General features: G+C 34.8%; 1 long non-coding RNA gene across 1 annotated transcript; it reads right to left on the bottom strand.

The window, feature by feature from the left end:
• Positions 1–10481: 10481 nt before the first annotated feature.
• Positions 10482–11063, bottom strand: LOC110675385. The gene is made up of 2 exons (XR_002499437.1): positions 10943–11063; positions 10482–10864 (listed from the first exon to the last, which is right to left on the bottom strand). It is a non-coding gene; the product is annotated as an uncharacterized LOC110675385 (long non-coding RNA).
• Positions 11064–15412: the final 4349 nt, after the last annotated feature.

The following is a 15412-nucleotide window of genomic DNA, read 5'->3' as shown; positions in this document are numbered from 1 at the left end:
GACTCAAGGACCATTCATTGCTTCAAGTGAGTTGATTTTTAAGCAGTTGTTAAACGCCAGGGTTTAGTAGTGGATTACAACAAAGGAAAATTTGCCTTTAAATGGTTTTAATAGTAGACAACTTTGTCCTTTGCAAAAATTGGCGTATCTATGCGTCATATCTGTTTGAGTCATCATTTCTCATAGAATAATTTCGAATTTCGAAGAGACTTTTGTCTGCTCTTAGTAGGAATATTTGATCACATTATTATTTATACCAATTATTATGCCCATGGTTTTCTGTATAGGGAAAAAACTTTGTGCAATCTCTATCTAACACTAAATGGATTACTTAGTAGAAAGCAATTGCCGCTTTGTCTCAAATTCCAAACATGACTCAGTGGCGATTTCAAAGGTAAGAATTTATATGTTCACAACTTTTTAATGAAGAGGACTTGAATCATAGAAAATTTGATCATCATGTGAAGAATTTAAGTGGTTTTCTTGAAAAATCGTCATAAAAAACGTGTGTTCGGAATGTGAGTCATGTTCGGAATTTGTGTGGAAGTGGCTCGGTCGTGGGTTCGAATCATAGCCGAGCACGTGGATTTTTTTTATAATTTCACCCATAGTTTATCCATCTTTACCACACGTCATGAGTTAATGAATTTTATAATCATACGAATTGGATTACCGAAAGCTAAATATATGTGTTACTCAACATGATTATTTGAACATGGCAACATAAACAGACCATAGCTTTTCAGATGCAGTTCATTTTGAACTAGTAATAGGGTTTCAATCTACTTCGTCACAAGCGCTAAAATTCGTCATATCAAATACAAAATGTTCCACTACGGCGGATATTCGAACGTACCTATATTATAGATTTATTTTCCAAGTGTAATTTTGCGAAAGCTGTTATGGTCCGTCCATTTTTACACCTAAAATGTAAATAAACTACTGTATTTCGATAAATAAAATAGTTCAATTTTCCACTTTTTGACCGAAATCGCATAGACGAAGACGTACCAAGTGGAATCCGATTAGCGATCGACTGAGCCACGTCACATTATGATTCAAATTTCTTCCGCTTCCCTGTGTGTCTTAATTCGCCGGCCATTTATTTACACTATGGGAAACCTTCGTACATCTTCACTAAATGATTTCATTCCAATCAAACGCCGTGAAACTTCTATGATTTAAACAAAAAAAAAATAAATTCCCGACCGCATATAATTAGAACGTAAACCAAGTTTTTCATCCGTCCGGACTGAAACTTGTACGCATCAACGATTTCTTTGATTATAATTATTGTCGCACTACTGTTCGATCAAAAGTTATTGTGCTTATATGTTTGGCCTGTATTTTGACTGGTTCAATTGAATGTTTTTAAATCCTCATATTCCAACATGCAGTAGGAATGAACGCCCAAGTAGCAAAGTTAATTTTATACTATTTTTGATATGTTCTCTAACACCAATTCTATCGAACCAGGAATAAAATCAGTTATTTTTCAAACCTCCGCCAACCCATCATAAATCTCTCATTAGACTAAACAGGCCCATTCTAGAGACGGTGTTGGAGAACAAATTTCAATTATCTCTTCACTGAAACAAGCGTTGCAGTATTGAGAACCATGAACGTGTTTTTAAATTTACTATTCCAACCACGATTGAGCTATCATGAACGCTTTTTATTTGCGTTTTGTTCCCTCTCAATCCAACCGCGTCGATAGCCGAGCGGCTAGCGTTCGCGCTTGGCAATCGCCAGATCCTCTGTTTCGATTCTGGTCTGCTTCAAGTTTTTAACCATGATATAGTAATTTTTACTATACAAATGGTGCCATGGTAAAATTGAATGCACAAAATATTCTAAATAAATGCGAATTTAGTCTGCACAAATCAAGTGGCGTTGTGTATTTAATTTAACCCTCTGATATAGTATTTTCAACCGCAACGCTGTTCTCAGTGTTGGAACTTGTAATCATGCTCTTATGTCAGTCCTCAAGACATGTTAAACAATTGGTGTGGCTAGGATATTTTTCTGAAGGGGGCTTAGAGGGGACCTAGCAAATTATTGTTTTATAAAAGTAATATTGGTTGCAATAATCACGATTTTTACAAGCTTCGTAGTGGCTTAGATATTATTCCATTTGTTTGTGACTTTGTCTCATACCACTGCAGACCAGTAGTATTTGTTAATTTAAATTTTCACTACGGAAATCTCTCCTGGAAGGTCCTCAACATAGTCACTAAAGACTGGACTCGGAAAAATGAGACACACAAAAATGATCACCAAAAATTCATTTGAAATCGGATACTTCTCAAATTTGCAGGGATTAAATAACTATATATCTCATGTAACAATTTTTGTTTTACGAATTACTTCCAGGGTGCTATAAATAAACGCCCATAAAACCACGGTCGAGGTGCTTTTGCCTTCACCGCATTACTCAAAACTTCTTGTAGACTAGAAAGTGTATAATTATGTCACACAAATTAAGCAAAATAGCATTAACGGTAGATATTTTGAGGCCACCCTTTATCTTGAAAGCGATTATATTATCACGTTTTAGAATTTATGAAAATAAATCGATCTTGCCGGATTTATTCCAACGTAAGAAAAAAAAAATGAAATCACATCAGTGATAATTTGTTACTTAGTGCTTGTTGTTTGAGGTGATTTCTTTTTATATACTTAATGGTTAAATCTATAGTGTCAAATTGTGTATGCCTTTTCTGTAAGTGGTATATTTCTTGTAATTAAGCATTTACTAAAAAAAACCGCCAGGTTATGAAAAAAAAACATATTTAGCAATTCTTGGTTTGTTTGGGCAGTTATTGTGCTTGCAACTATATTGACTCAGTTTAAGCATCCTACCATAGCATTCTTAAGCGAATTAATGGAGATAATTTAACTAAAGAAGAATATAATGAATTGAGGCAACCGGAGTACAATTATTATGGCGGAACCCGACAAATGTTGTGTTGTCATCATAAATACACACATAAAAAAACAATGTTATGGTTTGGCATTTGTGTATGTTAAATTGATTTAATGAATGATAGTTAAAAATGATTCAGCTTTCTTTCGCTTTTTATGGTAACCAAGCAGAATTCAACAAAGTTTGACAGTTTGACGTGCTGTTATGAAAAATATATATAAAAAAATATTAGTTTCGCTTTTTCCTGTTATAAATATTTGTAATAGTGCAATGTTAGTGCGGTGCAATGCTAATGGTGTTTTCGCGTCTTAGGAGCCCAAAGACGGATTTCAGATGTATAAATAAGGTAAATTATCAGAAGCCAAGTGGAAGTCGATTAGTTTAGCTTTTATTACCACAAGGAGTAATCTATGAGTCTTTTATCAGAACCGTGAGAAATAAGAATCATTCTGCCACGGCAAGCAGTTTCAATAAAGTTTTGTATTCTGTAATAAAGCCGATTTTGTAGCCACAAAATTGTGACTTTATATTTTGCCTCTAAAAGGTTTTGCAAACAACCAAGAGCTGAATTACAAAATATCATCCTTTGGCAACGTTAAATGTCGCTTCTAACTATTCTAGCGTTCACGTTATTGTTATAAAACATTAATAAATTCACACTAAAGCAAAATTGCTGTTGAATTGCTACTTGGGATTAGCTATGTTTTGGCACAATTTATTTATTGAATTTCCTCCCTCAAACTGGATGCTCGTACATTTTTCTTAACACTGCTCATGAGATCTTGGGCAATCTTTCTTACACAATTTCTCCCAGTTTTTTTTTTTCAAAGCTTCATCGGTTTTGAATGTTTTTCTGCTTTTCTTCAATTTCTTCTTCATTATCGCCCAAAACTTTTCGATTCGACTAAATTCTGGTGTATTTGGACGGTTCGCCTCCTTCGTTATCACATTAACGCCCTTCGCTTCGTACTAATCCATTACATGCTTGGCGTAATGGCACAAAGCGAGATCCATCCAGAACAGCGTGGGACCACGATGAGGGCGGAGGAAGGGCAGCAAGCGCATCTGCAAGCATTCCTCTCGATAAATCTACCCGTTTATGGTATTGGTTGTAACGATCGGCTCACTGTACCGTCCGCACTCGCAGATCATCTGCCACAAAAGGTACTTCTTCAAAAATTTGTCCATCTTGCTCTTCCGGAACTTTTTCGGAACCTCCATGCGGGACGTACCGACAAAAAAAATTCGAGGCCAGGGATTTTTTTGGTGTCCGCCTTGATGTATGTCTCGTCGTTCATGACGAGAAAGCCTAGCTTGACCAGCCACTCATGACACAGCTTCCGCGCACGCAATACGGTCCTAAAGCCCTGTCCCGATTTTAGTGCCAAACGCTTAAGTTTAGGCCAAAAACACATGCTTACTCAAATTTCCAATGTTTTCCGTTGGTTTAAGTCCGAAAAACATTTTTTATGTTATTTTAGATTTTGTCACACCCCTTGGCTTAAACTCAAATTTTGGGTGAATTTTGTTTTCCGTGTCTCTTCCGAAATGTCAGATAGGAACAACCCCAGTGTTAAAACTAAAACCCCTGTGGTATTTTTGTCAACTAAGCGAACGTCAAACATGATCTCAAGTGTCAAGGTTCATTTATGGACACAATTTTCAAATTAATGTTTAAACATGATAAAGCCGTTATTTGAGCGGGAAAAAATGCTAAAGTAGTTGTAGTAACATGCTCTTTCGTGTTGTTGAATAAAAACAAGATTTTATCAAACATTTTAGGACCCAATTTGGCCACCGTGTTTTGCTTGTCAGTCCGGTTTGGTGCCTTCCTGACCTTAAAAATACGTAGCCTAGCCCGCTTCATGGTCTGCTGGACGAACCATTTCGACGAATTGACCTTGGTCGCATCTCAGGTGGAAAGGTTCGGGTTATTCCTAAAGTACTACCTTATCTTTAGCGCCTTCTCTGCGTATTCCGTTTTAGGTTTTCGGCCGCTTCCAGCGCGCCGCTTGATGGTCTTGGTCTCCTGAAAAATCTTCGCAACGCGGGACATGGTGGAATGGTGGATTCCAAGCCTTCTGTCGATCCATCCGTGCGACTAACCAGGATTATCGATCACTGCACCCAAGTTTTGCTGGCTCCTTGTTTCGAATGCATCTTGAAAACTACTTGACAGATCACAATAAAATTTTGCACACATAAACATTGCACTCTAAACAAGTATTACCCACAATTTCATAAATTTTCACCTACGCGATAAAAAGTTACACCCAAAAATGTTCTCAGCGATTTCTAAACAATATGGGGGGTCTGTAGCCTTGAGGTTACGCTTTCGCTTCATAAGCGGAAAGTCATGGGTTCGATTCCCAGCCCCTCCACAAAAAACCCGTCCAGCCACCAGAAGATGCCTCACGGAGGAGCGTGCTTTGGGGAGCACATTCATCCTCCGTCAGTATCAGATGATGACTGAGACAAAATGACCCTCTTCGCAGGCAGCTAGCCTCACTAACAACAGAGCTCTCTCCTACCTGCTCGGTGTGAGTGTAAAAGAGTAGGAGAGAGTGAAAGTTGATGTAAATATAGATAAGATAAAAATAGATCTGTATCGGTAAAGAAGCTACAGATCACCTGATTCCGGCACAGTAGTGGCCACAAGCACAGAGTGCCTTAAAAAAAAAAAAAAAAAAAAAAAATTTCTAAACAATACAAATCTGTCTGAATTTTTCCACATAAAAAATTCTCTAATTGTTTCTTTAGATCACTCTAAAAATCAAATTGATGTTGCCTTACTTCTTTAAAACTCTCTCGAAAAAGATATTTTATCCCTTTTTATAACACATATTTTTCCTCAAAAATGCCTCGAAGAAAATTTTAAATAAATTAAACATTTCTAGTGAAATTCATTCAACCGTTCTTTCAAAAACTGTTTCGCGAATATATGTAAAAGTTTTCGAGCAATTTGTTCATGAATTTCTTTAGAGAATTATATAATTGTTTTCTCTGGGACTGAAATTCTAACAAAAGGATCAAGGATGAAATACCATTGGAAGTAACATTCCGTTTTTTTCTTTAAACAACGCTAACAATTCTCATGATTATCATAAGCATTTTTAAAGACATTTTTCAACAGATTTATAAAAAAATGCAATCCATTTTGAACTTTTAAAAACAATTGTCCAGAAATTCCATCGTTTATTGTTTCAGATTTTAAAAATAAATCTATTACCATTCAAATGAAATTTTTAAATAACATCCGTAAATCTATCCACTCTTAATTTTTGATTCAAAAACTACTCTAAGAATATTTCAATACCGTCGAACGGGACTACTTTTGATTCCGGGGGCTACTTTGGACCCCGAATTTATTTGCAGCATAAATATTGATCTGAGCAATTTTGTGTCTTCAACACTTTTATTAACCAATGTGTGCTCTACCACTAGACATGAATTTTTTAAAAAAACATCAACAATAGCAGGATAAACAAGAATACATTTCAAAAAAGTCCGAACTCCGAAAAGTCACGACTATATATTCACAAGGTATAAAACATTGGCTAGGGTGATGTGCTAGTATCCATCGTATTAAGCATTGATCAGTGAGAACTGCAATTTTCCCAGTATTGCAGTGAATAATGCTGATACAAACCGATGCCAAACAATTCTTTCTCAAAACGGCCTTAGCATTGTACAATAACCTTTTGATAAATCTTGATCTGTTTTTGGAAATAATGCAAAGAAAATGCATCTTATCGTATTCTCAATCCGTCGTATCGTTTTCAACTCCGTCGCAATCAGTTTCCAGATTCGTCTCACAACTTACGGCTCACTGTGATGTATTGAGTGGTTAAAACACGATAGGAGTCATTCATATATTACGTAACGCAAAATTTGCCAATTTTAGACCCCCTCCCTCCCCCACGTAACAAGTTTTGTATGGACAATTTTAATTTTTTGTATGGGCCGTAACACTTTATACAACCCCCTCCCTCCCCCTGTTGCGTTACGTAATATTTGAACGATCCCATATATCAACGCTATAATAAAATGTTTCACTAGATTATATAGATCTACGGGCATCTCCCTCCATTTCTTCAGCATGTTGGAATATACTAATTTCCTTTAAAATTAATTGTTCGTGATCAAAATTCAGCCCAAACATATGAACACAATTCCTTTTGATCGTACCATTATGGCATTTGCTCACAGTACAGCGAAAACAACACAATCAAAGGAACCGTATTTTTACGTCGAGCGTCGCGCACACATTGATGCGCACAACTTTTTTTCTCAGTACGACGGATAGAACTTTGTTTACATTCTCAATCATACGCGGCGGTTGAGGAAATTTCGGAAAATTTGGTGATTTATTGATGTTTTACGGCGTGTGATTGGAATGAGATCCTTCAGTGAAGAAGAACGAAGGTTTTCAATAGTGAAAATAAGTGCCCGGCGAAGTAAGTCACCCACGGGGGCAGCAAGAAACTTGTGTTGGAAAGTGGTGTGACTGATGTCGATCTATAAGCATTTCTCTCAAATCGTGTTCGTCTATGCGATTTCGGTGAAAAAGTGTAAAGTGGATAATTGAACTGAAGTTATTCATCGAAATACATTAGTTTCATTGCATTTTTGGTGTACAGGTGGACGAATCATAAAAGCTTTCACAAAATTACATTTGGAAAATGAATCTATGTTGCAGGTAAGTTGAAATATCCGCCGTAGTGAAACATTTTAAGTATGATACGACGAATAGTAGCTCTTACGACGAAGTAGAATGAAACCCTATGCAAACATTGTTTGAATTTTTCCCAAGTCGTGGAAAGTTATTGGGAGCATCACACAACTATCGAATCGTCATGTTTCATAAAAAAAATGTGATAGTGTTTAGCTAAAAATAGTTATTTTATTAAAATAATTGATCAAAGGTCTTATTTTTACGACTTTTATTTAGTTATTATGTTCTGGGTTGTATATTTTACAACACAAAAAATAAAATAAAATTAATATTTGGAAAAGTGAATAGACATAAAAAGCACATATTTCAATAGGTACTAATGGAAAGTTCACAACATAATCTCTAAAAACAATATTTCCCGTCATATTTTATATGAATTTGCCGTTCAAAACAATTGCATTCTTTTATTTCTAAAATAAACAACCCTTAAGCCAGCTCTAAACTGCTAAGAAGCTAAAAGCATATTACAAAAGCAATCTTTTACTTCGTCACGATCTTGCACAATTTTACTTCATAGATTGCGTTTTTAATGAAAATTACTTTTAGTTACAGGTATTAATGTAATCCCTCTACATTCAGTTTTTGTACATTACTCATTAATCATCGCAGTACCTAGTAGATACATTGTTCGTTTATGTCAATTTAACAACCAAGCATTTGTAACTGACAGTTCTGGACTGTTGAATAGGATTGTTGAATAGGGAAGTTGATAGAGAAGTTGAAAGTTCAAGTTTCATAGTGCAAACTGAAAAGTGTGAATAGCATTATTTGCTGAAATTAATTGTTATGCAGGTGTAATTGTTTCGAGCTTTGCAAATTTCAAAATTATGTTTTTCGATGAGAAAACGTTCCATTACATCACAATGAATGATAATCTATATAATCAGTTTGAAATTTATTAGCCCCTTTTTTGCCTTGAAGGACACAATTTTTTCGCTATTCAAGCATTTTTGTTATTTATTGATGGATTTGCCTCATATTTTGCACATTTGTTACGTACATATACAACTTAAATATTTGTAAGAATTATCAATATCTATCCATAATTCTAAGAGCTACACAGACCTCAAAGTTAAAGAATGGGGAAATATTGTCAAGAGAAGCCCCGTTTGATGGTACATTTGTTTTGAGATTTATTCACAAGTTACTCTACGAATCACTTCATATCCAATTTATATCAGATTTCTTGAGTAACGTATAGTGTTAGTAATGAAAAAAAAAGTTTTGGGAGAACTTAAATAGAATTTGGTTAATTTCAGCTTTGATGGAATTCGGGAAAATTTACAAAATTTCTGTAGATTCAAGAATTACATTTTATACTGTTAAAATGATGAAAAACAGAATAGATAAGTGATTATTTATATTCTTTTCTCTAGAGGTAAAATGTGGATGATAAAAATCTCTTCAATAATTAAACTATATTTCTCAAGGAGTTTCATCAGAATATTTTATAGGAATTACCCTTGAAATCTAGCAGAACTCCTTCCTTGACTTCTGGATTCTCCAGAATTCTACCAGAAAGCCAAAGGAATAGTACTTTTTTCAAAAAAAAAATGTTTTTTTAGCATTGTGGGGAACATTAGGATCTTTTAAAAGGTTAAGTTTTTAGTTGAATCTAGGAACATATTCCGGAACCAAATTTCTTTGGCCGCCATTTTGTTTTTCGCCGATTTACCAAAAAATAAAATTCAGGCTATACAATGCCAGCTAATAAGAAGCTTCTCTGAAAAAATCATTGAAATCGGTTGAGTTGTCTCCGAGAATTCCAAAAATTACAACATGATGTTTTTTGAAGTTTTCAAGACCTTGTCATGACCGGAGTGGTACCAAAACCATAAGAGCTTATTTCTCAAAAACGGTTGCACCGATTAGTTTCATTTTTTTAACAAAAGCCTCTCGTCAAGGTAAAGTTATGAAAAGCCAATAATCGAACATGAGAAAAAATCTGTAACTTGAGATATTCACGTGGGCCATGACTACGTGTCGGTCCCCCAAGAAATTTTGGAGTATCTCCGGATCCAGATGACCAAACCAATGCAGATTATTAAAATTGAAGAGTTTATTGAGAACTTGTAAAAAAATGAGAGTTTATTGAGAACTTGTAAAAATGGTGCAAATATATTGAGAAACAAAAAAGTTAAAGCGATTTGAATATTTATTAATGGCAAAAAATTAAAGCTGCTGGTAGAGGGGTTAAAGCCAAAAACAATCCAAGATCATTTGTAATGGATGAAAGTTATTATAAAACCAAGAAGAATATGCAAATCTACATTAGTATTATCAAAATTATAAACAAAACCGTTTATATTCAAAAAAAAATTACTAGTACGAAGATGAAACGAATCAAAACTGATATCGACTAGAGTGTCCATTTCCCGGCCCTTTTGCTTGTCCCGGGATTCGGGACAAAAATTAAAGCTTGTCCCGGGAAATCCCGGGATCCCGGGATTTTCGAGATTTTCAATAAAACAAGTATTTTTAAAATTTAAGACTTTGTCAATCCCACAGATGTGGATTAGAGGGAGAGGAGGATCCCTTTTGTGGTTCAAACCGGTCCATATTATAAATAAAAAATCTAATATAATACCTATAATAGCAAATTATCTGCAAGGTAAACAAATGGGATGTTAGTAAAAGTATACGCTTTGGCGTTTCTTCAGGAATCGACTTATCGTTTCCTTTCGTTCGATTCCTTACTGTAGTATGGGTTTCAATGCCCCACAGTTATGAATGAATGCTATAGGAATATAGTTGCGATGCTGTATAGATATATGGTTCTCGTAAGTAAAATATGTTTTGCTAAATTTTAATTCTATTTGATAAGATATTCTCTGTTAATTCCAATTTTGAATCATATCTTTGTGCTAGGTATCCATAATTGTGGAGCAACTGCAACTAAACAAAAATCAAGGCTTACCATGACTAATTACGGGCTTTCAATAAATAATATTAAAACAATTCAATAACATTAAATAAATAATATTACAACAATTTACTTCAGACATTTGAAAAGCCTTCACAATTTTGAAGGGAAAAAGAAACTGTTTCAAGATCATTGAAGGTGTTTTAGTGGATCATGTTAAAGTTTAATAACCGAAAGGTTTCGACTCAAGTTTAGGTGTTATTCCAGATTGGCATTCTCAGCCTAAAGGCTTATAAAAACAGCTGATGTTGAAAGGAAACGCAACAACAAACTTTTACAACTAGAAAATAAAGATATGGTTTAAGTATTCAATAGTTTTAATAAAAAGGTTAAAATAATGACATGTTTATACTCTTACCTTTATGATGCTTTATTATTTTAATGAATGAAGTGTGAGTCTGAGGTGAAATTTTTTGTTTTGCTTCAAAATTTAGAGGTCCTTTTCAAGCTTTAAGTTCATGTCGGGAAATCCCGGGATTCACGGGACGTTGGTTCTAAAATCCCGGGAATCGGGAAATCCCGAAATTTCTCAAATCCCGGGATTTTTTGTCCCGGGATGTCCCGGGATGGACACTCTAATATCGACCGAAATAAAAATGGCAACGACGAATGTAGGGAACAGAAAGTGAAAATATCATTGCATTACTTCTAATAAACGATCAAGATTCATCAAAATCCTTATTCACAATGCGGAAGCCATCTTTTTAAAGAACTGCTTGGTATCGGTTTGTATCGGCATCATTAATCGTCGAAAGGTAGCGAATTGAGGAACACCATGGCGAAATAAGATGGAGTGGAGTAGAAATATTAAGGAAATGATTCTTTTTTTTTACTTTCTCAGCAAATTGTTATGATTCCAGAATGAAGATGTCTTAATGAACACTAAACGATTTAATATCACTTACAAAAGGGTTAGGTACAGCTGGGGTAAGATAAAATGGCAAGACACCTTAAAATTATTAGAAATTGAATGACTGGTACATTTAATTAACAAATTCAACAAACTTTTACTGAAGAAAATTTATTAATATTTATTGACACCATGTTCAAAACATTGCATTTCATCTTGCTCCACCTGTATCAACTTTCCGATGTGCCCTATTAAATCCGGGTGCAAAAAATATCGATGAATGTGTTCTAGAAGCAAATCGAATAAATTCTGGTGAGATTGAACACTTTATGGGATTCTAAAAATCTGGTGTGACTAAGGGCCGATTTCTCCACCTTCGCTTAAGCCGTAAACCACGTTTACCCATACGATTAAACCAGGTTTAAGGCCTAAGCGGTGGTGAAGAAACCGCTTATAAGAGAGTTGCCGCTTATGAAACGTTCCTAATAATTCCTTACGACATAATTAACGTCATGGTTTTACAAACATGTTAATTGAAAGATATTCAAATGATTTCTAGAGCTATAGTCCAACTCTGGGGATATACCGGGAATGTGGTGCCCTCAGAAAAGCAGTCATATCCAAATGATTATGAACGCTTTCTTGCAACACTCTCAATTTCATGGTTATACAAAACAAGTTGGATAGAAGACTTTATATTACTTTATAATTACTCCTATATGACTGGGATATTGCAAGTGTGGTGTCCTTAGGTGAGTGGTCATGTTTTGAATGATTTCTAAACTTTTCTTGCATATTGATTTTGTATAGAATAAATTAATTTGAAGGTATTGGGGCAGGTTGTTAATGATTGCTCAGCCCGTGTATTTCTTAAGGGTGTGCAATAATTGGGTCGGTTTTTAGCCTGTGCAATAATTGGAAATTTATTCTATTAAGACTTCCAAAAGTATTGGTGGCTCCGAAAGCATTGATGGTGATTGCTAAACTTGATTGTAACTTGAGAAACTTTATAGTTTTTTTTTGTTTTTTCACAGCAGATTTTTTTTTTTGATAAACATTTTATTGACTTCTAGTGACATATTTCATGGTTTTCTAACATAAGCTTATCAAAAGACATCTCAATAGTTACTGAAGATAAGGAGTGTATCGAAAAGTAGTCGCAAACATTCAAAACAGTCTCAAAAATAATGGGTTGAACCTACAAACAGTTTTTTAATCAGAAATGCTTTACAATGTATTTGAAAATTATGATGTGGTGGTATTGTTTCAATAAAGTGGCATTTTGTATGATAATTTTGCAAATTACTAACAGATGTCGATGAAAATCTTGCACACCTCTGAAAAAATTGATATGTTAATAAATGTGTATGTAGGCACGGGTCATAACGTAGATCAAGAAGTCACGGCTCTCGTAGCAGTTCATTTTATTCATGATAGAGCTTTAAAGAAATCTGTGACTCCTAGTCAACTTCTCTTACGTCATTACAACCGTCCTGTGATATTTGTCTCTAGTCGATCTAAAGTTTGTAATTGTAGAATTCAATTCAAATTTAAGAAATTTAGGTTTAATTCATTTAGTTTAAGAGTATGGAATGCATGGAAGCTAACGATATAATTGAAGCTCAATCGCAACACACAATTTACGTATTAGCGCAGGGAAACAATTCGAGTATAAACTCCTAAACTCATAGGCTGACGATTAAACTTGTTACCATTTCTCTCATCGGTCACACTACATGATTTTCGGAAACAATCTCATCGTGTTGTTTTCTTTTGTACTTCGGTACCTACTTCATCAGAGCAAAAAGATGACAAGCTGTCCGTCAGATTTTCAGCATCCCTGTGGGTATTTCTGCCGCAGCTTCGACAGGTGTAACGCCCCCCGGTACAGTGTAGAATTTAGGAAAAAAGGTTTTTGTTTGTGCCAATATATTCTGTGCCACAACTCTCATGACATAGTGTAAAAAATATTTTGAAAAATTCATCAACAAGCATTTGAGAGCAAATACAAAAATCAAAACAAGTCAATTTTTAAGGAACTCGTTTTTTTTTTCTACACGTTAATGATAATATCGAATGATTGTAATGAATAAAAAAATGTTTTTTGATTAGGAAAGTTTCTTTGCATATTTATGAAGTAACGTAAGCAAAAACTGTTACTCTATTTAATTACCGCTATATATGACAGAGCTTCAAAAGTTGATTAAACAAAAGTGACTTTCTAAAACCGACCTTGTTCCAATAACTGAGCTTTTTTAGAGCAATAATTTTTTTTTTTTTTTGAATTTCTTTTTACGTGCTGTGTAAAGTAAGCATATTTTCCGATAGAATAAGATTTTCATCCTATTTTGTTTGATATACATTTTGTTCAATACAAATCATCGAATCTTCAGAAGACACTTCAAAAATGCAATTTTGTGCACGACTTTATTTTCCATGCTTTATAAACCTTGTTGTATTTATATCAAGACTGCATATTATTCAATATTTTTTTAGTTGCTTCAATATTTGATGACATGATGAAGATTTGCGTGAAAAAAGCTTTTAAAAAGATGAACTATGCTCTGAGATATACCGTTTTCAATGTTTGCGACTACTTTTCGATACACTCCTTATTGATCACATTTTGAGGTGTTATACATGTTGAAGCCATCTGTTGGCCCATACCTCCATTTTTTTTGCGATGAACATATTTTACAATTTACAAAATAGAGTGTGCGGAAGCACTATATCCTTGAAATATCCCAAGAGGTGGCCATGGAAGACATGTTCCAATGATCTGATTTATCAAAACCATAACGTTTGGATTGTCCCCAATGCCAAAGTCATTGAAAAACCCTGGTATGAACTTGTTTAAAAAAAAAAACATAAAATTCGGATAATTTCATAATCATTGCTATGGTGACTACTTCACTGAGGCTCGTACTATGAGAGCTAAAACTATTTTTTAACACTCACTCATCCGTTGAAACTAAAGCAGATTACTTTTTTCCTTAAATTATAAGACAAATTAGTTCCTACATAAATCGAACCTTTACCTAAACGATGACCTATTTATCGTAATATTGCACAAAGAAGGTAAACTCACTTGAAAGCGTCTATTGAGCCAGCAAAAAATACAAAAAAAATATAGAGTGTTGAAGCGGGAGGTGATAAAATAATTAAACGCTCAAGATAGCGGAAGTGGATCTACTTGAGCTTTCTTCCTCCTCATCGGTGCCGAACTTCAGGTTGACACTTCAGCCACAGTGAAATTAATTTTCCTTCAGTCCACACGATCCAGGCGTTGCCATCGGCGTCACCATCATCTGGGCAGCCTTCATACCGAGGAGATGAGGTTTAGTGTAAGACTGACACAGGCTTCCGTTTATTGATTTTCTGCTGTTGGTCTTCCGGCCATAACACCAAATCGTCTCCAGCAGCTGCCGCCGTTTTCTGTCCCGCCACATTATCGGAAAGGGGCGTTTTATTTTTCCCTCGATCTGCCTTCGAGCTCTATCATTTCCGCGATTCATATATAAATATATGGATAGGAACCATCCATACATGACGTAGCCTTTTTTAACTGATTTTTTACATCTTCTTCTCCTTCATGTTGTGAAAATAGAATTTTGTAACGAGTTGCTTACAACATTATTTTTTGTAATTTCGTAGAAGACCACTTGAAGGTATCACAGACCATAACGAGCTACATGCAATGTTGTGTTATTATTCATTGCGCAATTTAAAATTAGTAACGTAATAACTATTACGACACTGCATTATTCTTTGTACGGCAGAAGGCCGCTCGATGACAGATTGGCGTGATGAAAAACAACCTATTGAAATGAGAAATTGCAAAAAATAACTTTTGAGGTTTCTAAAACTTGTTTGGTTGCATTTACAGTTTTGTCGAATACATGGATTGTGTATAGCGAATTCACATGTTCACTGAAATATGTCATCAAATTTATAGGAAATGGCAGTCATTTGCAGCTC

Source organism: Aedes aegypti, chromosome 2 (assembly GCF_002204515.2).
Source record: "Aedes aegypti strain LVP_AGWG chromosome 2, AaegL5.0 Primary Assembly, whole genome shotgun sequence".
Lineage (NCBI taxonomy): Eukaryota > Metazoa > Arthropoda > Insecta > Diptera > Culicidae > Aedes > Aedes aegypti.
Note: the sequence above shows the minus strand (reverse complement) of the source record. Positions and strands in the feature narration are given on the sequence as shown.